Consider the following 21,434-nt stretch of genomic DNA (forward strand, 5'->3'; position numbering starts at 1 on the left):
GTGTGTGTGCATGTGTGTGTGCTGCAATCCCACACTCACAAATGCAGACACACTCTTGCTTGCACATATACACGCTCACACATTCACGTTTCGAAAGCGTTCTGTCAGACAGAAAGACACGAGAACTCTCCGCTGCTTTAAGAAAGTTTAATTCTACTAACTGTCCCAGGCAAACTTTTCATCAATCATTTAGAAACATTTCATTACCTGTGCATCACTTCATCATATTTAATGCAAGACGCTGCACACTGCATCGATGAGTGTTGCTCTTTTTAACTTTGCACACCGCCAATTCCCAATAAAAAGTGAGTATGTTGCTTAAGAAGTCCCCAAAATAAGCACACAACACTTTTCCAGATTATCTTTAGGGTGTTTGTGTCTCCACTGTCGAGACAGGAGAGTGGACATAGTTGGCAGAGAGAGACAGCTACTTAGCGTAAAACAGCAAATAATGTGTAGATTTGATTATCTAGATTGCACATTATGAATTTGAGAATCTGAAGAAATCATCATTAGCAGGAGACAAGGACAAAAAACAATGGTGTGGTTGTGATTTTCGGGGCCTTTAACAGCCCTACATGACATCACTACATGAGCTCAGGAGGAGATGAGCAGCTGAAAACTATCCTGAGGTCTGATGAGTCAAAATGTGACTGTTCTGTTTTCCTGTCCTGGACGCCTCATCCTCTCGGCTAAAGAGGAGAGGGACGATCAGGCTCGTCACCCAGTGCGTATCCATGACGGCACGGAGTGAACACTCCAAGACAATCGGAGCCGACTCTGAACAAAGTCAGCAAAGGCCCAAACAGCTCGCCTGGTTCTCCTGTAGCGTAGTGTGAGGGCCGTCACGTGGAATGCAACAATAGCCAATCAGGAGGCACTCTGACTTAAACAGGAAGCACAACAAACGTAACCATGGCAACGACAGTAAAACATGAAGCGTACAGTTTGATGGATGACGACAACCACAAGCTTGACCTGCTAACAGGTAGCCACATTTAGGTTGACCGTAATGTTTGTTCAGTGCAAGTGACAGGACAATCTTCTTGCTCGCATCCAATTAAAAAAAATTAACATATCACCATCCAAAAATAATGACATTCCTCTGTAGTCTGATTTAAAAAAAAACAAAAAAACAACATTTGGTATCAAGTCCAATTCTGAGTTGGAGATATTTTCCCAGGATCTGTCACAGCTCCATCCAGCAGCTTTTCTTGCCATTCCTAGTCCGGTCCCCCCCCCCCCCCCCCTCTGACTTGGGTAAAGTTCCCCCTGCAGGACTTGTCACTGTTGTTAATGAGCTGTCAACCTTGAAACAGCATCTCGCCTGTGATGTGCACCTGTCGTGTTGTTGTGCTTGGATGGTGAAGATGTTTACACATGACTCTCACGCTAAGGTCACAGGTTTCATTAGCAGGTAAGGTATACCCCTGATATTGATTATTAGAGAGCCCGTTCCAGGAGGAGGAATGAGGAGTCTATCCCCGCCCATGCAGCTCCAAAAGCAACAAACAAAAAGAACTCCAAATGAATGCTATATTTTTCTCTGAGCCCCCGGCTTCATGATGTGTTTTGACAAATGCAGTCGTACGATTTAAAAGCCAGAAAACCAACACAAGACGCGATGAATTCTCGGACCACATGAGAACACAGAAGCCTCCGGTCACGTCTCTGCTGTGACTGAACATACCAAGTGTTTAATAATAACTCGTATGTAACTCTGACTGTGAGTCGATCCAGGATGTCATTTGGGCGAGAGGCGGGGTTACACCCTGGACTATTCACCAGCCAATCACAGGGCCTGCCTTTGCCTGTTAACAGGCAACGCCTCTGCAGTGAGCGGGTAAGCTAACCAGCGTGTGATTGGACTGTGGGAGGAAGCCGTTGAGAACGCACGCCATGCACATGCAGACTCCACACAGAGAGGCTCCTGACAGACGGGGATTCAAACCAGCAACCTCCTCACTGTGAAGGGACAGAGACAAGCACTGCTCCACCTAAAGACGCCTTGATTGCTTATCACGAAAATTGACGCCGTTATTTTTGATCCCCTGCAGGATTGTTATAAATGTGCGACAGCAACGACCTCATTGCATCAGCCTGCACTCACCAGTCGATACGAGAGGAGCTGTCTGAAAGCGAGGACAGTAGATCTCTGCAGAACTCGCTTTGCAGCTTCAATATAAGATGGAGTGGCTGCAATCCTGAAACATCCCTTTTTTTTTTTTTTAGAACATTGTGAATGCATTCATAAGATTGAGATGCATGTTTGTCCAAAGCCTCTGCTCCATGCATGAAATCTCATTTGTTAGAAAACATACACTTCTCCATCCTGCACCCAGACTGTAGAGACAGCGGATGATTTGTTAAGATAAGCCTGTGTTGTCTCAGGGTCGAGGAATCTCTCTTTTTTTTTTTTTTTTTTTGGTCCATAAATGTCAGTGCACAGCCTGCAGGATTATCTTCAGCACATTTGATTGTCACATGTGAAATCATCCAAACAAATCTGCACAAATGAAGCCACGCCAATCGAAGGGATTGAGATGAAGACGGATCATGGTGCGCCGAGACGTCCTCACACTTGGATGAGTGATTATCGAGCTAATCGACGCTAAACGATCTTCTGTGTGATGAAGCTGCCCTCAATTAATCCCTAATCTGCTGACGTCGTTTGTAAATAAATGATGTGGTTTGAAAAGAAGAAAAGGTACATTTTTCATGCCTTTTAATATTTACTAACTCTGAACATTGAATTGCATCTCTTCCTTGCTTTTTCTTTGCACCGGTCGAAGGCCAGTCAAGTAAAACTGGAAAAATGATCCAGCTTTAGTCGCCCTCTCAGAGCGTCGGCATTAATAAGAGCCTTTATTACTTCTAATCACATTCTCCCTGCAGAAGTATCATACACCTTGTGTTCCTTTCATGCTTTCATTTCCTTTCTGATCCTTTGTGAGTTTCTTTTTCTGCGGTTAAGGCCACGTCCTAACTTTTCATCGATCAACAGAACCTTTTTGTCTTTCAGAATAAAAGCACAATCAAAAACAGGAAGTAAAACTCGCTCAGATATACTCGCTTTTAAACCATGCGTACATGTAAACAACCTGCTGAGTCGTGAACGCATACTTTCCGTTGTCCAACATGTGTTACTGGAGAATTCCTCTAGAGGGAGCTCCACATAACTCTCATGTTTGTCGGCGATGACTCAATACTTTATCTGTTAACTTTTCATCTAAACTCTCCGCCACTGTAGTAGCGACTCTCTGGTGTCATTTCAGATCTCATCACCACACCACTCTGCTCTACACTGCTCCTAGTGGTTACATGCTTTATTGCAGCGTTGACTTCTGAGGACGTACGAAACCACCGCTCCAAAACCATGGCAGGATGTGCTCGGCTGATGTCACACGTCCGTGTTGTTAAAAACCACCACACTCAGATCTTCAGATAGAAGAATTAAAAAAAATCCAAAATGTTACAAAAATGATTTTCACGCGGGGTCGCCGGTGGCGCAGCGTCCGGCCTGAGGCCCATTTCCCGCATCTCTCTCTCCCTGATTTCCGACTCTGTCCACTTTCCTCCCTCTATAATAAAGGCCAAAAATAAAAAAAGCGAGGACATACTTTCCAGGAAAAAGCTTTTAGAATCCAAAACAGAGAAAACTCTGCTCAAAGAGAACACGTCGTTTCCCTCCAGGTTCAAGTCTGACATTTGGAAACTCTTCAATCAAAAATGGACCCGAGGTCAGAAGATTGTAAGTTCCCGTACCTCAGGACCTGATGGAGGGTCGAAGGTACTTTAAATTCATCACTTTGCAGGGAAAGGTAACCTATAGACCTTATAGACTTTAAATGATTTTATTCTGTGATTTACTTGCAGCTTGTTTCAGCGCTCCCCAGGTGGCCAATTAATTCAGTTATTGTCGGTTTCAAAATCCTATCTCGCATTATTTCCTTTTTTTTTTTTTTTTTTTTTTACTGCATCTTTTCTTCTTGGTGTTCACTCTGAAGCTGAAACACACCGAGCAGATACAAACTGTAATTGGATATATTTCCGTCTGTGTCTCTGCAGCAGCTAAAACACACATTTACAACACAAATTGGGAGAGACGACGGCGCAGCTGCTAACAAGGGGACACAGATCCTGCTGCAGAGAAATCCCCCAGAGTCTCCCAAACAACACAAAGTGGAAAATCAGCCCAACCAGAAAATACTGCTCATTTTGTTAATTTAGACGCCCTCAGTTTATTTTTTTGGGACTGAAGCTTCAATCCCTTCCTCGGAAACAAAGACGGCCTAATTGGGAGTCTGGCGCCGGTCACAAAAAGCAAAAACTGATCCGTCACCCCTGAACTGTCATTGAAAACCAAGCCTGGAGTTAATTGCATGAATCATTATTCACACCTGTTCATCTGATACAATCTCAACACACCAACTTTGTTCTTCCTCAGACGCTGACGCTGGAGGGATAAAGAGGAATTGACATCCAATTGAAATCGACGGAGGAGTTGCGAGCCGGCTCGAGCTGGAGAACATAACAATAAAGGGGGAGATTGATTTATCTGTAATGAACGAGGGGAAACGGCGCGGCGGTGAGATTTTGTCGCCGGGTAGATTGTGAGACGTTTTGTGAGAGTGTGAAAGGCGATGGAGGGTTGTGATGCTGATTGACAGCGCAGGTTGACACGCGAGGGACGATTTGCATTTTCATTACAGCCGAGATTGACTTCCTTCTCCTGTGTGGCTCGACACTGAAAAACACACACACACACACACACACACACACACACACACACACACACACACACACACAGAGTAATACTAATACAGAAACATCTTGACGCTGTCTCCGTGCAGATTCTGACAGACATGCAGAGGGTTGGTGTCGGATTTTAAAAAACAAAGAGTTCACATTGTACATTGTTGATTTAAACGTACAATATGTCGAATTTTATAACAACATGTTCGGCACAGCGTCGTCCAACAGGCCTGCTAAAGAAAAACATCCGAACACAGGGAGGCACCTCCTTTCAACTCAGCCTCTCATTGGCTGGTGTCGGAGTGAATGGAAGCTCGTTGTCGGTCAATGAAGAGGTGTTGATCGATCACTATGAAGGATCAGGATTTATTTTATTCTCACACGGTCTTGTTGGTTACGCTGCTTCAGGCGAGCACGCTGCAGATCTGAGTGGCGCCCTCCTCCTCGCTGCAGGATGGCTGAAGAGTGGACCTCTCTCCATGTTTCTCTGTAGGTTACGCGATGGGTGAATGCATCTGATTGGATAAACGCGCTGCTGTTTCGAGTGGACTCGTTGGCGATGACTCGAGCTCTGGTCTATGTGCACGTCCGGCGAGCACACTCATCGACCCCGACATGCACCGCACGACTGCCTCGCCGCCTCGCCGCAGGAAATACATAGAAAGTGTCGAGATGCTAACAGCTAAACAAGGCACCAACATGTTTTACATTTACCTGGCTGAAACTATCCAGTGTGTTGATGAAGTGCACACACACACACACACACACACACACACACACACACACACACACACACACGCACACACACACACACACACCTTATACATGCACTTCAGTGCAGCACACTGTTTTGACAGCCAGCATCCCTCAGATTGAAAACGAGCAGTCATCTGAGAGTGGCATCACAAAGGAAACGCTGCGGGGGGGGGGGGGGGGGGGGGGGGGGGGGGTGAATGCACCGTCCAAGACAAGTCGGCATCCGAACAGAAAATCTGAAAACACTGCCACTGTCCTGCCAGAGGAAACTACACTGACACACACACACACACACACACACACACACCTATTCCATCTTTGGATCTGTCAGAGGCAACGAGTGTAGACTGTTAAACGAGGCTCAGAATGCTTCATACAGCTCAGAGTCTAGACGGGCAGGAGTTCAGTACTCAGAGGAAGTCTTAAGTTGTAAGTGTGGTGATTAGAGTCCGCTTCACATGAAATTAAAACCATCGATGGGTTGGCTGTGGCTCAGTTTGTAGATCTGTCGTCCTTCAACCAGCAGGCTGGAGGTTTGATCTCCAGCTCCTGCAAACACACGTCCAACGTAAACGCTAAATGACCTTCAACTTGTAAAGTTCTGTTCGGCCTCGTTCACCTCCAAATCTTTTTAGCACATCCAGACTGAATGTGTGTTTTTGTTTGTTTTGGGTTTTTTTTGCCAGTCTGGACACATGAGATCTGATTTTGGTCCGTGGAAGAAAACGGCAACAATCAAAAACAAATGTAGTAAAAACGAGTCAGCGGACGGACTGCTCCGTGAGATCGTTTGGGAAAAAAAACACGTCTCTGTCATCCATTGTGCTGTTGTATTTCCTGGGTGTAACCTGTTACCATAGAAACCAATGCGGATCAGACCACGTCGTTACGGACGGGCAGATCAGATCTGGCCGCTTACAATTTGTAACGTGGACAGTCAGTCAGTTAGATCGCCTTCGAAGTGATCTAACTGACTTTTATACCGTACGCCACGCCGACCAATCACTGATGAGCTTCTACTGTACGTAGTGAGATCATCAGAAGTGGGCCAGCCTGCTGCTTTTTTGTCCATTGACCAGATGTCAAACTGAATTTCACAGAGCAGGAAGTGAAACATTTAACGCACGCGGTGTGGACGGCGAGCTCGCGGCCGTGTGGCGACGCGGTATCCAACGCTTGCGTGCCGTTTAGTCGGGTGACCTTTTCGCTTTGTCAAGCACTTCTGCACACACATCCCCCCCGCCAGTGTCTGCACATTAAAGCAGCGACGTACCTGATGAAAAATTGCACTTTTCCATCCTCTCGTGTGCCTGAAAGAGCCGCGGAGGCCTTTCGCTCTTCAAATGGAGAAAAGAGGATTGATTGATCCACTTTTCCGCCGTATGGAGCAATAAAGAGACAGAGCGGGGCAGAAGAATCAATAGAGGTTGATAAAGGTTGGATATGATGTTGTGACCACTCTGGATTGAACAGTGAGAGGTGGAGGAAGAGAAGGACGGGAGGATTGGAAGTCCCGAACAGTTTTTTTGTGAAATATAGAGGAATAAGAATCACACTAATATTTAGGATCAATACTTTTTAAACAGCTCTTTTTGATCGGGTCTGGCGTGGTCAGAAGGGGAAACAAGAAAACCGCCAGTCACACCAGATTTTTCAGTAATCCAACGCGAGTCGTCTGAGGAGCTCCGAACAACAACGCCCATACCGCCAATATCCGATCATCCACACGGGTTGAGACGGCGTCCTTAATAGGATGAATGGTGCGAGTGGTCGGAGAAGGCGGTGATGTGTCAAACCCTGCCGTGGTTAGTAAGAGGTTGTAGAGCCGGAGTGATTAAAGCGATGAATCACTGGTGGGAAGGTCTCCGCTGCTGGCGTCATCGCACGCGCAGACTGGCGGTTCAGAGCGGCCATAAGAAGCGCCTGTGTGTGTGTGTGTGTGTGTGTGTCACAGAGAGAGAGATGTTTCAATATATAGGTGATGTTTTTAACTCTCCTGTTTATACAACGCTGTATAAATGCGTCCAATTTCCTCCTTTCATGCCAGCAGGAAGAAGACTCATAAATCGAGATAACAGATGTGCACAGGCGGCCACGAGAGCTTTGTGACGCTGCGGTGAAAATGAGCTCAGGTGTTAGCTGCAGGTGTTCAGTGGACTGGAGAGACGCTACACATACATCAAACTGTACCATCCGAAATTTCAGGGGAATAAACGAGATGAAGTTATTACTGCGTAGACTTGAGGTGAAAGTATCACAAGACTTGAAGGGAACAGAAAATTCTTCTCTGCGTGTAAAAAAAAAAAAACTAATTTAAAGTTTAAATTCAAAGTGGATAACTTGGTTTTAGTAGAGAAAGCAAGCACATGAGTTGGTACCGTAGAGATGGACGAAGTCTTAGTGACATCTCCCGGTGATGGCGGTGGCCATATTGAAAATGCTATCACAAGAGTATTTTATGTATGGTTTTTTTTAAAGGGACAAACACAGCATACATAGTAGAAAATGTAAAATGCATCAAGCAACAAGTCGAGACGCTACTGGACACTAATGCATCCAACATTTAAAACTTTTTTTTGGTGGCCTTTAATGTCTTTATCTTGGAGATAGGAAAATGGACAGAGAGCAGAAAAGAAGCCACATGTTGGACCTGAACCTGGGTGGTCCGCCTGGAGGGTCTCGACTCCAGATCTTTAAAGGAGCAGTATGTAACTCTTCCCCCTAGTGGTTAAAATGTATACTGCAGTCTAAACTCTAATCATCACAGAGAGCTGGCTCCGCCCCCTCCTCTCTAGAGTGGATGCTCACACAGGTCAGCATGTGGTGGACACTGTAGCTTCAGTGTTTAGCCAGCTCTGCATGTGGTGGGACACTGTAGCTTCAGTGTTTAGCCAGCTCTGCATGTGGTGGACACTGTAGCTTCAGTGTTTAGCCAGCTCTGCATGTAGAGACACTGTAGCTTCAGTGTTTAGCCAGCTCTGCATGTAGAGACACTGTAGCTTCAGTGTTTAGCCAGCTCTGCATGTGGTGGACACTGTAGCTTCAGTGTTTAGCCAGCTCTGCATGTGGTGGACACTGTAGCATCAGTGTTTAGCCAGCTCTGCATGTGGTGGACACTGTAGCTTCAGTGTTTAGCCAGCTCTGCATGTGGTGGACACTGTAGCATCAGTGTTTAGCCAGCTCTGCATGTGGTGGACACTGTAGCTTCAGTGTTTAGCCAGCTCTGCATGTCAGCCACACTGACAGAGACCGAGCTGATCAATCCTTGTTGTTCACTCCACACCTCTGTTGGCATCATTTATCCTATCTACGCCAATATTAATCAATATGTAGTGTGATTGGTTCTGACAGCCGCACTCTGTCACAGTGACTGTTATCGCCACGACAACAAGACATTTAGAGTCTGTGTCAGTCCAGATGGAGTCACTGCTCTCTGAATATAATGCAGACATATTGTTTGGGCTCTTATTAATCACCCTGCAGAAAACAATCTGTGTCTCTGAGACATTTAATAATCATATCATTCCTTTTTTGGTTCATAAATCTACGAACATGTCATTTCTTAACAAACGAGTCACAGGTAAAAACCCACTTCGTCTCTGCGACACTTCACAGTCTTAAGCCGCCATTAAGATTTTCATGCTATTCGTCTGTGTAACTTTGTCAGCGGGCCGAGGTCACCTCGTGGGTAAGCGTGCACACCTGTTACCTTCAACCGTCTCTGAACTGTGGGAGACAGCGGTTGAATGTAGGACAGCGATGGTTGTCGGCTGATGTTGGAGGCTGAGCGTCAGGGATGTAGGAGGGTTGTAGTGCCAGATCACCTCACTGAAGGTTGATGGAGATCCGTCTACTCGAGAGCCTGGCTTCTGCTGCCGGGACAAAAGTTTATCCTTTATATGAATGAGACGCATCTTAAATGTGAATGTGAGAGGAAGCTTGTGACAGAAGCAGATGTTCTGCTGAAATCTGGTCGAAACATCTACAAACTGTAGGTGACGAAACATTCTCCTCTAAACCTGTATTGGTCACTTTTCTGTTTTAAAAAAAAAAAAATGCAAACTGTGGTGCAGCTTTCTTTCTTTAGAAAACACTACCATGAGTTATGATATTCGAGAAGACACCAGATGCATGCATTACAGCACATGCATGGACTGAGAGCGTATGGAGGAGATCTGTATTAAACTCAATATATTCATCCACTTGATGTTGTTTGCAGATGAAACAGCAGCTCTGAAGTCGGGCTCCTGTGGGAGGATCCTGTCAGCGGTGATCGATCACTGAGGGGCCACCCATCACAGGGTGACATTGACAAGTTGAAACAGCTTTTTGTTGTTTTTTTTCCCTCCTGAGATGAATGGAGGCGAGCGTTTATTGACCATGGACTCGTTCTGGAGGTGTAAGGATGAAGCGATCTGAATCAGTCAGTGGAGCCGCGGATGATAAAAATGTGCTACGAACCAGCCGATGGTCCGGTTTCAAAGTCATGAACCGGCTCACTGAGGTTACGCATCCAATCCTGTATACTGTGTTTAGCACATTTAATCCAAGGAGACTCTGAGTTTGACCTTTAACCTCTCCCGCTAGAAACATTAGCTGAGAAAGCCTGCAGTTAACTCCGCTGAGATTTCTGGGAAATGCAGTACTCAAAATGGGTCTTGAGCTCGAGAGTCTTGTCTTGCCGCGGTCCCAGCAATCCGGTCTCTGGTATGTCTTTGCCTCGGTTAGTGTGGTCTTGACCACAACAGTAGTGATTTCTTTGAGCTATTTACAACAACAGGGTCTAAACTTAAGCTTTAGTTCATGTTGATATAGGCAAACAAATATTCCTGTATGTCACGAGGTGATCTTTAACGAAGGTTTCAGCACCATCTTCTTTGGTTTAGCAGTCGGCGTTGGCTTTAAACTATCACTTGAGGAGCTTTGGAGACGGAAATAAATGGATTCTATTTCCAGAGACCTGCCGTGTCTAGACAACCCAGATCTGCCAACGGTTGATCCGCCACACTGTCACTGCCGGCTTTATGCCTAAATATCTCTCCTGGCAAAGAAAGATTGTACTTGAGCACATGTGGGAAGATGTTTTGCACCTCCGGCTTGTTTGATGAGATGAGAAGAAAAATTCTCTTTTCGTTCCGAATTGAAAGCCTCACATGCTTAGGGAGAAAAGTTCCCACTCTGTCTGTGCCTACAGGGGGGTGTCGTCATGCAAAGTTTCCCCCCCTCTGCTGCAAAAATACTCATCATCCACAGTCTGTCCTCACACGTAGGCTTTGGCTTTTTATGTGAAAATTCTCAAGTGTGGAAAAATACCACCTGCTGCTCTATAAAGCTAATGCACATTTCGTGCAGTGTAAATAATTGAGCTGGCAGCTGAGACGCCTGTAAGTTTCTTTACCATGTACAGTTGTAATGTGGTTAGCCGTTTGTCATTCTGTTAGCATGTATTCACAGTTTTTGTTGGAAGTATCAGTATACTTAAGTGACTATGTAGCATTAGCATTAGCCTTGGTATTATGTGTCATGGATTGCTTCTGAGCTTTTGTAGCATAGCACATTGATTAGCATGAGGCATTGTTGTTATGTTTTATGTAATGCTTCTGAGGTAGCATAGCATTAGCATTTAGCATAGCATTAGCAACACCCAGCTTTTTCAAAACTACTGTAGTGTCATGTTATTTAAAACATCAGCATGTCACAACGCATTGCTAAAAACAGTTCTTAACAGTTTTAGATGAAAAACGTATTTTAGTGTTGAAAATTGGCTGTAAATTAACAGTAATTGCTGACAGAGTGGCCAGCAGTTATCCTCTCTTTCTCTGGCGGGTTGAATTGTGTGTCTCACAAACCAAGACTGAAATTAAGCAGTTTTTTTTAGCACAAAGGGAAAATAGGCAATCTGGCATGTTATTCTGCCCAAAAATCCTTTCAACACTTTTTATTCACTCCAAACAAAGCAACTAATCAATAAACTAAAACCAACAGTGAGAGGGAAGATTCGACAACAGATAACAACTTGTTATCTTTTCTACAAATGCAAAGAAACAATGGAGGTTGTTTTTTATTTTTTTAAACGTTATCTTTCTCAAACTGCCCAAAAATGATGAGTCTTTGCAACAACTCTAAAACTCTTCACCCTGAAGAAGTCTTTCCGCCTGTTTGCATTAAACCCTTCGTCCTGAGTTTCACTTCTTAGGTTGCTGAATCACGACCCGGCTGAAGGCCACGAGCCGAAACACATCGCTCTAATACAAAGTTGATCTCATGGAAAGTTAGACCGTCACACAAACGACCCTAATGTGTATATGGTGACTTCTGCAGCCAGCCTCAAGTGGACACTCGAGGAACTGCAGGCTGTTTTATGTTTTTGTCTCTTGAATTGTTTCAAGGATAAAGAAAAAATTTATTGATCCCCCAACAAAGTAAATTTGGTCATTACAGCAGCTCCAAATAACATGAAAATAAGAAATATAAACAGCATCAAAAGCAAAAAATATTTATTAATTAAATAAAGAAAGAAAAAAATATAATAGGATTAAAAAATACTCTGCATAAACACTACATTTTTAATTTTCAACACCAGAGGTTGCTGCTTGGTTATTATCAGGCATCTTCTCTGCCTCCTGACCCTCGGACTCATGGGTATAAAACCACGTGAACAGAGATAAAAATGCTTCCTGCCCCAGACGAATGACACTCCTGTGGTTTTGAAAGTAGAGTCATTTGCTGTGTTTCCACACACACAATGTGTTTATCACCTTCAGCCAGTTAGCAGAGAGGAAACCTGAAACTGCCCACTCACCTGATGTCCCCGCACTTTTCTGTGCCTGCTCCCTCTTTGTCTCTCTGTTTAAACTTCCATTAAACATTCACACTTAATGGCTCTGGTATTTCAGACGATTTAAAGCCTCTCTCTCCGGCAGAGAGGACGGCGCGATCGAGCGTGGCAGGGAGCTAATTGAAGTCCGCTGACACCATTAGCAAACTGCCATCGGGCTTCACAGCCGCTCGTATAACAAGAGGCAGAGAGAGACGAGGAGACAGCTGATGATGAAGAACACAACGGTGAGTTCGTTCTCTCAGGTCAGACCACGTCAGCCTTAACAAGCTAAAGAGAGAGAGGGAGGTGATGTGAGGGCGAACACAATGCACGAATACTCAGATGTTTCAACACAGACGGCTTCATTCTGTTTTCCATGCAATCAAACAATCCCTTTCAAAACAATGAGCAGCACGGTGCCACACAACTGGAAAGGAGGCTACATCAGTCTAATCGAGAAAGGTCATTGAATTCAGTGACCTGCCAGCTGCTGTCACGCTCTGGCCTTTATCTCTGTGGCTCATGTTAATGCAGCATGACTGTTGCCTTTGCTGAAAGGACTAACAAGGGTACAGTTGCTGAAAAAGGCTTTATAGTGATGTCTAAAAACAGTACAGTCACATTGTGCATGAGTGTGTGTGTGTGTGTGTGTGTGTGTGTGTGTGTGTTAGCCTTGTAAGCACCAGCGCTGTCATTTGAGATGCATCTTGAAAACATTTGTTTTAAAACGATTCTTCTTCTGAAGGAGTTTTAGAGCCACATGAGGGGAAACAAATCAGAGTTTTTGTGAATTAAAGTCATAAATAAATATACGAGAAGAAAATAAACCTGAGATTTCACTTTGGTGAGTTGACTTTCTGCACCTCTTAAAGCGGCGAAACATGAGACGATGACGGCACACAGACTAGCTTAATTTCTTTTTGGGCATTTTGCCTTTATTATAGAGGGAGGAAAGTGGACAGAGGCAGAAATCAGGGAGCGAGAGATGCGGATGAGGAGCCACAGGCCGGACGTAAACCCGACCCGCCCTCACGAGGACCACAGCCTCGATGCGTGGGGACGCGGGGACCCCCAAGACTAGCTTAATTTCTGCAGGGATGTACACTCTGCTATTGGCTCCGTCACACTCTGCTTTTCTCTTCTTCGCTTCATGCATCCCACTTCTCTTCCATCTCTTAGTCTCAGTTGTATAAACAGTAGCGGGACGAGCTAACTGGCTCGAGCCTGCAGCCAGTCTCACATGGTGCTACAAACAGACAACAGGGGCGATGTGTGGACACTGGAGAGAGATGCTGTTTGTGTTCTGCACACTGTGTGCACTGATATGCATCACATTCATTTACCATGCTGGTGATTTCAGTAGTTCATCTTATTAACGAGTGTGAAGTGCTCAGCTTCATCGATATCTGCTGGAAGGGACCCAAGTCATCAATCCTGCAGTTTGCATTTCTCCAGTGGCCAATAATCTTAACGTGGATATTCCTTTATTTGAACTCTCCGTCTCTGATTGAGAAACTCTTCAGCCTCTTTAAAGTCCTCCTCCCAGTTTCTCACCTCACGAGCTCTCTGAAGGGCTGAGGGGCTTTTTTTTTTAAACTCTTTACCAGAAGCTCGTCTGAACTTCTTCGGGGAACGTCATGGTTCTGAGAGCGGTTTTAGAATTTCATCACTCTGTACGGACGTTTTATGAATAACGGCTCCCTGGTGTGCCCTCTAAAGGTCAATCAAGCAATCAGTCAGTATTTGTATAGCGCCAGTTCATAACATATTCATAAAGCGCTATCTTGAGACTCTTTACAAAAGAGCATATTGGATGAGATGCAGGGGGGATTTCTTCTTTGTATTCCTCGTGTTCCTGTTGTCCACACTTCCTGGAGGTCGGAGCAGGATGTGCGTGAAAAGAGGGCGACACAGTCCGATGGTGGAGGATGGACATTAGCTTGTAGCGGTGCCAGCTCACCTCGCGGTCTTATCAGAGAGCTGAGTAACTCAGCGTATAACAACCAGACACTCTGTGTGCGTTTGCATTTGCAGGATTATCATTTTAAAATCTTCTTCCAGGATCATCCCTGGCAGTTGCCCACAGTGGAAATCAAGCCTGCAGCCCTGGGCGGACTTAGCAATATTAAACCGTTAAACAACCCCCCAGCCTGGCTCAAGAAGCGCAACAGAAGGAGCCTAAACAGGCCGGCAGCACGCCGATCTGTGCCATCATCCCCCCCCCCCACACACACACACACACACACAGTGCCGCCGATTTGATTTGGCTGCGACTGTCTTTATTTCCCCCGGCGCTTGCACAGCCATCACAGAGAGGCGAGGAGGTGAGGCCGTCCTGCTGAATGGAAATGCTCTCACAGATGTGCAGCGTGTGAGGGACCAGCTCCCGGGACCAATGCTAGCTAATGGCTATCTGATTGACTGGGCAAAGGGAAGGAAGAAGAGGCGAGGAAGTGGAGATGGGGGAGTGCAGGAAGGTGACGGGTCTGTCTCTCTGTTTGTGTTTCAAAACTGCGTGGAGCATGTTTATGCATGCTTATCAGTCTGCAGTGTTTTTATAGGTGTGCTCTTTGTCCCCTCATGCCTGTCAGCCTGCGGCTCTAATGAAGGCTGCTTACAGTGTAATGAGAGATGTGGTCAGATAATGGAGAAGGTAATTACTCCAGCATGCGACAGCCGCTGGTTAAGGATTCGATTATTGATCGGTAGCATTCAGCAGCATGACAGGCCAAAGAGGGAGCACGGGAAATAAAAAAAAAGGAGAGGGGAGAAAAATCAACTCCAAAGCTCATCTGTGTGGCGTCCAATCACAGCTGAGGCGTGAGGCGCACAGGTGAGCGGAGCGAGTAAACACACAAACAAAGACGAGTTTCCAGTCGAGTGGCTTCCCTCCGCCCGGGGGGGATCATGTGCACTTAATGTGAGTGTGTGCTGATCCAAACGGCTCGGCTGAGCGGGTGGACTGAAGCTCACAGCTTTGTTAAATTTATTCTTCAAACACAAAAAAAACAGGCTGATTGAATTTAGCTCTGCTTGTGCGGAAAACAACGAATAATGATGAAGACGTCTGTGTGAGTGCTCCGTCATGCCGGTCGCTGGCGAGTCTTGAAGACGTCTCTGCTGCTGTCGGATACACAGACCAGGAGGAGACTTCATCAGGTGCCGGATGATTTGACCTTCAGGAAGTCTAAATTAGTGAGGTGTGTTTGTTTGTCTGATCGGGTCCCGGGGCAGAGGAGGCTCGACCACCTTCAGTCTTCAGCTCGGCTCTTTAGTCAACGTGAGAAACGTCCTGCTGCAGGAACTCAGGTTTGCATGAGAGTTCGTAAGGGGGGGGGGGGGGGGGGTCAGAAATATAATCTGGAGCTGATCCTCCGACATCACGGGAGACGGTGGCGAGACTTTAAAAATGTGGCTGCAGCTTTCTGCATCAGCTGGAGTTTGTTTCTGTTTTTGTCGTGTCAGACCAGAGAAGTGTAGGAATCGAACATTTGTAAGGGGTTTTTCTATTATTATTTTTTCATTAAAAAACATACATATAATTCAACAACTGTATTAACATGCTGATCAAACCTGAGGTGTGAGTCGAAATTAAGATCACATTTTAGATTTAGTCAGCTTTAATAAGGAGAATCCTTCAGGTTTTAAATCCTTTTAAATTCTTCCTTAAATTAATTTTATTTGAATTATTTTTACTTGAACAAATTTTAAGTTTGAATAATTTCAGTGATTTTTTACTTCTTTTTTTTAAGTGATTCTTAATCACTGATTTTTTTTGTGTATGAATCTTTTCTTTCCTGTCATGATGCTTTTGATGTCTTGTGTAAAGCACTTTGAATTGCCTTGTTGTTAAAAATGTGCCGTATAAATAAAGTTGCCTTACAACCTGTTGAAGTTGCCTACCTGTTGACACGGCTCTTAAACTACACGTGTGATGCACACGCATGCTCACGCTGCAGACACATCATCCTCAGCACACATTAGCTTGACCCACAACCCTTCATCCCCGGCAGGGATCGATCCCTCCTATTGATTTCCTCCGAGGTTAGACATTAGGATCCTCCGTGGTTCTCCACGTCCTCGGACCCTGCGGCGTGTTCGAGCGTCTGCAAACATCCGAGCGTGACGCTTTAAAACAATCAGCCTCAGCACGTGTGAGCACAGGGGAGCGACGTGCACGACTCACTTAAAGCAGGTAGTTAGTCGACTTGTTTAATGCCAGCAGGACTCCGCGTGGAAGAGGTCATTATTAGCGGGGAAATGCGCCGCCAGCTAGCTGCGCTGTGCACGTAATGTGTGTGTCAGGTTTGTGTGCCACTATGCACGGGGGGCCTTTGTGAATTCAGGTGACTGCTGAGGCTGGAGCTTTTCATTAAAACAGAAAGCCTGGCGGCTCGGTGCTTCAGTGTCTGTGCCCCCCCCCCCCCCGACCCCCCCCCCTCCAGAGTCTGCTCTTTTTTTTTCTCTCTCTCTTCCATGAGCTCAATGCAATCAATTCAGCGAGCTGCACGGTGAAAAAAGGAGAGATGGATGGAGGGATGGATGGAGGGCGAGGGGAAGGAGACAGGCAGGGGCTGAGCCATGGCAAACAGGATTGATGACAGAAAACTCCACTCGCATAGAAATCCCTTCATTTGTGTCAGGAGGCCTCCTGTGGGCAGCAGGCGGGAGAGCGAACAAAGTCAGAGCAGCCGGAGAAAGGAGAGAGAGGAGAGGAATACTGAACAAGTGTGACAACCAGCCGCCTCCTTCTGTCCTCCCTCCGTCCCCGAAGTGGTGTCACGGCGACCGCGGTCACGTCCACCCGCTGAGCCGACCTGTCATCACTCTCCGTTTTATCTCACAGACGATCTGGAGATTATAATCTCAAGCATGAATTAGGGATTTATTTGGAGGAGTTTGGGGGCCTCGTGTGTTATTGACCCGGGGGCCCGTCGGCGGAGGAGACACGGTGTTGTCTTCATCTTTCATCACGTAATGACGCATTCTTCAGGCTGATTTATTACCATCAAATTCTTTTTATTGCTTTTTTTATTTTCACTTCTTTTTTTGCGTTTATGGCTCAAACTAATTCTTATCTTTTATCTCTTTTTTTTATTGGTTTTGTCGGGTTCACTGCTTTAATTTATCTTTAACGTTTCACTCATTCCTTATCGAAGGACTTTTTTTTGCTTGATCAACTTTATTCATTCTTAATTTATTTTGTGTTTTTCTTGCCTTTTTTAGAGACAGGAGAGTGAGAGAGAGAGAGAGAGAGGGCAAGTGAGAGAGAGAGAGAGAGGGGGGGAGAGAGGAAGCGAGAGAGAGGGAGAGCGAGGGAGAGAGTGAGAGAGAGAGGGAGAGAGAGAGAGTTAGAGAGAGTGAGAGGGAGAGATAGGGAGGGAGAGCGAGCGAGGGAGAGAGAGAGAGAGGGGGGGGGGGGGGAGAGAGAGGGAGGCAGAGAGAGAGAGAGAGAGAGAGAGAGAGAGAGTGGGGAATGAGATGTGAGAAAGGAGTCACAGATCAGATTTGAACCCGAGCCGCTCGCTTGCAGAATTATTTAATGTATTGTTCTGAAACTCTTTGTCTCCATATACAGTATGATCAATATTTCCACAATTACCAACATTATGTGCTGAGCAAGCAGATGGAAAAATGAATCCAGTGCAGGCGTGTTAACCGTCCGTCAGTTAGGTCAGACTGCATTTCCAACATGGCGGCTGCTGCTGACGAGCCTCCTGCAGGAACAGACGGCTCAGGCCTCAGCCATGAATATTTACAGTCCGTGTTGTTCAGGTCTCTGATGAACTCTGATAACAGCCGTCCCTTCACCTTAACGATGAAGGATTTCACATGGGAAGGAAACGTGAGTACAGCAGAGTCAGCGGCACAACATTCATCAGATGAAGAGAGCAGAAGTAGAAGCACTCCGTTTGACAGCCGGAGATTTATATGAGCTACTTAAGACGGGAAGTGAAGGCACCTCAGAGACAATAGCTTTCACATGAGGAAATGAGTCAGCAGTCCACGGCGGTGATGCTGAGCTGCACATGGAGAACAAACAGTCGTGGACAGATACTGCAGCCAGAGGTAAGAGGAGCAATGTCTTCTGTAATCAGCATGCTGGTGTTCGTGTAGCACATGACAACTAATCACAGAGGTAGATTTAATTACGAGGCCGTTGTGTTTTTAAGTGCGTGACAAAGGAAGCTCAAACTGACAACTTGGAGCTGCTGAAATCTGTCCGTTTGTTTAATGTGTTGTTCAGCTTCAAGCAACACAAAAGCCGGATCCTCTCCAACAAACAGGGAGGGATACGCCTGAGTGAAAACTTCTCTTTTTGCCTTTCAAGTGGAAATGCCTCAGATGACACTTCTGGTGAGGTTTTGTTTTGGTCCAAGTGGCCAATCGTGCGTCTCCTTCGACCCCCGCAGGAATGAAGCAGACTCGTCCCTGCACTCGTGAGACACTTTGCGAGCGTTGTCGAAGTGGAATTTTAAAGTTGTCTTCGGTCCAATGTTCTCAACCGGACGTTTTAGCAGCAGGGGGAAAAAACAAAACAAAAGACAGCTCTCTCTCTCTCTGGCTACATAGGAAGACGCTGTAGGGAAACAGGAAGCTGCGCTGCAAACCTGGAATGTGACATTTACATTATCTTTGTAATTAGCTTCACCCTCCGCCTTCTATGTAAACACCATTGTCCCTGCTTCAGAGGTAGATTACAGACCCTGATAGCAGCTTTGATGCACAGGCGTTAGACAGGAAGAGATGGAGGAGCTGCCCAATAAAACATTTGAAGCGGCCCAGCTGTCGTCTGTATGTACGAAGGTGGATGGGAGCGCCCCCTGCTGCCTGGCTGCAGTACAGCTGGCTAAACCCCGCCTCCGTCTTCTTAAAGGGTCAAAACTATAAAAAATCAACTCTGCAGGTGGCTCGATGTGATGTCCCCCGCTCTCTCTCTCTCTCTCTCCCTCATTTCCAACTCTGCTATCCCCCACCAATGAAGGCACACGAGTAAATAAAAACAACATCCTATTTATTTTCAGAATAAAACAGTTTACTACGAGTATCTAATCTAATCTGGCGTCAGGACAACTCCACCACTAACAGATAAAAAGGTGACTCTGCAGGTTTTGCTCTTCCTCTCGTCTCTTTAAGGATAGATAACGATGACGCCTTCTCGTGCCTTTTCTCTCCTTCAGGGAATGCTCCGTCTTACGGTAGTCGTCGGGCCGCTGATCGCGAGCCATCAGCAGTGGAGCAGCTGATTTTATGCCCTGTCACTAATGGACAGAGCTATCATTTATGAAGGGTAATGCCTTTAAACGTGGACATGAATGGAGGCTAACGATGTGCCCGGCACTCTGTTAGGAGCAGCCCCTTTTGTTGGAGGAGATTTGGACTCATATCTTTTATGCGGTGCTTGGAGTGATGAATGGCGAGCTTAGCGAAGTTGTGTTGATGGATGAATCGTAGTCAAGAACCTCTTTGTCACTTGCTCATTCACGACGTCGACGCGTTCCCTGAAGGTGAACACATTCATAGAGATCTGTCCCTGACTTTCGTCCGTCCCTTTAACATGCTGACGAGCACTGTAACGACAGACTGTATGACACCTGGACGTCTTCCCACTGCTTTCTGAAGAGGCTTTTTGAAGCCAAACACTCAAATTCTGACTCTGCATATATTTCATTAAATCCAGAATCAGGTAAAAGAGGCGGAGTCTAGGCAGTCCTACAGATTACTGGTAAACAGCTGCAAAGTGTTTGTTTTCGTTCACAGTACTCTACATGGCAATTGGACTTGAACTTATATGACCCCTTTCTAGTCTCTAAACGATTCAGGGTTAATTGTCTTGCCCAAGGGCACAACGGACATGTTGCTGCAGGAGCTTGGGAATGAAACCCCTGGAAAAAAACAATGCAGTTCATTGAGCCTGTGAGGCTAACTCTGGTGCAATGCATCAAATTGTTGCATTGATGTTTTAATTGCACACAGCCCCTAAAAATTAAAAAATTAAATTAAATTAATTTCATTTTTTCCAGGGTTAAACGTCCCATAGTTGGTTTCAGATGTTTGTCGTTTCACTCACAGTGTTGAAAAAAGTTCACTTTCAATGATGTCATGAATAGTTAAAAAAAAAACGGACATGAACGACCTCCGATCAAAACATTCTGCTTGGGATCAATTCAATTTTTTTGTGGCATTTGAGCAAGTTTGCAGACATGCTGCATCTTCTTCCTCAGCCTCTAGTGGACATTTGGCGTACTACAGTTGTTGTTGTTTTTTTTGGCTCATCTTTTACCACCCAATGTTTAATCATTGTTTGAGAGTAAGTTGCAGCAGTCATGCTGACTCACCTTGCTAAAATCAAGGTGAAGCACTGAAGCTTCACTGAGGGAGCGGCGTTATGAGCGCCAACACGAGGGCATCTGCTCACTCTGAGATGGAAGGTAATTTCAACGGCAGGCATGAATGGCTCATAAGGGATGAAATGCACAGAAATGTTCATGTGCTTCCACTGCAATTACCATAATCATTTCCCTTTGATAATTAAGGGGAATACATTTTAAATCTCTGGCAGTGAACGCGCTCTGTCTATAAGCACTTCAGTGTGAAGTGGCTGTCTGAGTGTTGTTAATCACACAGAGGGTCATCTTCTTTACCGAGGCAGTTTGAGCCGCACTAAATCATCTGATCATAAAACACCTTCAGAAGATTGAATCTCAGCTGGGAGTCGAGCCAAAATAAAGGGGTCTGTTTAGGCCCCCGTGATGCTACGCTAACACGTCAACTTGAAAGAGCAAACAGGCGAGGCTAATCCTTTTTCCGCGTTAGCAAACATCGCCGTCAACTTTGAGCACGGCTCCACATCCCGCTAAGAAGGTAGGCCAGCTCCCCCCTGCATGCTCGGAGCCAGATTAGCCCCCTGATTCTGCAAAAAAAACAAACAAACAAACATGCTTCTGATCTCCTCAGAGCTGTTTCCAGAGTGATAAACTCTTAAACATGAAATTTGTCCTGCTTTAAAGCTGCTTCTGACAACGCCACTGGGATTAGAGGCGGCGTTGGATGTGTACCCAAAATATTTCTTTTACCCAATTTACAGTCCAAACAAAAGATA

This window comes from Symphodus melops (genome assembly GCF_947650265.1).
Source record: "Symphodus melops genome assembly, chromosome: 2".
Taxonomy (NCBI): Eukaryota; Metazoa; Chordata; class Actinopteri; order Labriformes; family Labridae; genus Symphodus; species Symphodus melops.